We start from the raw sequence: 2,585 nt of genomic DNA, 5'->3' as shown, positions 1-2,585 counted from the left end.
GAAAATTTCAAATTAATTTTTTTATAGATTATCTTCTAAAATTTTCCTTTTTGTGTGGTGTAAAACTATAAAATATACTTTCTTGGTTTGACTAAGTCCTCATCTTACTTGAAATCCTATAGTGTCTCCTTATCAATATCTAAATGAAATTTGAATTATGAACAATTTAATTTCCAGTCTTCTTATTGTTATTCCTTTCCTGTTTTTCTATCGTTTACTATTAGCCTGGTATCTTTGAACCAAACAAAATGGCTAGTGAAGAATTCTGGTTTCCGTGTTCAAGCCTCTTTCGAGATTTAAATATACAATTTTTAATTTTCAACAATAAAATAAATTATTGCTTGATGAGAACACCTGAATTTGCATGATCGTTGCAGTTTTCTCTCTGCAATTGGCATGAGAAATCACTCTATAATCTAAGCCACTTATTAATTTTTCCACAAAAAACTATTGTCACAGAAACCATAAATATTCTAAATCCTTTTGATCACCACATTCTTTCCTTGGTGCAGAACCACATGGGAAGCCCACTCATAATCAGAAGTTTGCTTGGTAAATGTGGAATTAAAACGAGTAACTTTAAATGACTCAAATATTAAGTAGGATTAGCTTAAGATTGCTTCTTAGCAACTCTTTACACTTGCAAGTCTTTCCGATAGTGTGTTCTGAAATCTGGGTAGGTAGAAGCTGTAAAAACTGTCATATAAAAGCTACAGGCAGCTTCTCCAATGGGTAAAGACTTGATTATTCCTTAGGAGCTGATTGTTATTTCACTCTGGGAAAAAACTCCTAAATGGGTAGAGCAAGAATCACTTATGAATTACATATTATTTGGGGAGAAAAATGTGATGTAATTGTTCACCCAAACAAAAACATTCTGGACTGTGAAGCTAAGTGTACTGTATGCTAATATTATGATTTTGAATCTCTCGCAGGCTCAATTTTCTCCTCAGTTAAATGGGGACAGTAATATTTAGGAGGATTAGAACAAGTAATACAAGTAAACCTCTGAATTATGTCTCGCCTCTAGTAAGTGGCTTAATATTAGTGATAATGATGTACTAGAATATCACTGCTTTTAAAAACAAATATTTCATTTATTTGACTGAATCTAGACTGCTCTGTGCCAGTAAATGGATTTTCGTTTTTCCTGGAGATGTGGGTACTTTGGAAAAAAGACAGCAGAATGAAATCCAAGTCCTATCCTTACTGCTTGGAGTACTATGTATAATGTATATGGTTGCAAGTGCAACATGGAAATGCCTGTTGATTCTGCACATGATTAACCCAGATGGATATAGTAATATGCACTACTATATCTTGATGTGTTTGCCTGTTTCAGGAAGGGAGTTTTTCTTGAGTTAACCTTCCCACCCATAACTTCCTTGAGTAGAGGAAGATTCTGGGACAGAAAATTAGAAGGTGATCTTTCAAGTGATGTGGAAGGAAAATTGCTTTTTTCTGCTCTGACCGAAGGACTTTTGGGTGTCTAAATGTGGAGGTGGGTTGGCATCCTCTTGTGTGGTGGTGAGGTATAAATTAGTCACTATCCCACAAAATTGGGCTGGGGTGGGGTTAAGGCCTATTGTGATTTGGGAAACATTGCTGACTTTTAAAATGCATTCTCCTTTTTTTTCATTGGAATTGAAGTGTTGGGCAAATGGTTGGCCAGCTACACTACATTCCCCAGTTCTTTTTGCAGTTAGATATTGCCATATGACTGAGTTATCTCTAATGGAAGGTGAGAAAAAGTGATATATCCCACTCACAGGCCTGGCTTATAATTATAAGCCTACTAAGCATTTTGCCATGCTCTTTTCCCCTTCTGCCTAACTAGTACGACAATAGCCAGAAATCTTAAAACTTGCATGGGATGAAGATGGCAGAGTCACTATCAAACTAATGCCTGAATGGCTGTATGGGGAAAAACTAGAGTTGGCCTGGAACCCCTTTATGTGAGAAAGACATATTTTTAAACCACTGAATTTTTGGTATTTGTTTCAACCAATTTGCCTATTGTAACCAATTCAGAAATTAATCTTTGGGCAGTGATGTCACAGGCTGGAAAGTTAGAGAAATATATTGACATTTATTAAATCTATCTCCAGCTACAACTTGGAATGTAGACTACATGCTCATATAGTTTTAGGTGTAGTGATTGAAAAGAGCTGGAACATTTATACTTGTTGGCTGCCATTCATTGTTTCAAGTAAGGTACTGTATTACAAGAATTGGTTGGTTTATGCACAGAGAGTGAAGAGGAGAAAGAAAATTCACAGATGAAGGGCCTCATAGGATTTAAAAAGCCTCACAGGATTAAAAAGCTAGCTACTTCTGAAACCCATACAGAAAATAAAATTTTAAAAGGCTTCAAATACAAAGACCCAATAAGATGTCTAAGTTAAATTAAGGTAATTAGCCTTGCAACAAAAATTTAATATCTTTCCACACAATTGTTTTAGATGTACTTAGGTAGTTGTCATTAAGTCCATACATATGAGTGCATACACACACACACACACACACACACACACACACACACACACACTCGAACATACACATAAACACATTCTTCAGAATAGTTA

Source organism: Pteropus vampyrus, unplaced genomic scaffold (genome assembly GCF_000151845.1).
Source record: "Pteropus vampyrus isolate Shadow unplaced genomic scaffold, Pvam_2.0 Scaffold57, whole genome shotgun sequence".
Taxonomy (NCBI): domain Eukaryota; kingdom Metazoa; phylum Chordata; class Mammalia; order Chiroptera; family Pteropodidae; genus Pteropus; species Pteropus vampyrus.
This window is presented reverse-complemented; position numbering follows the sequence as displayed.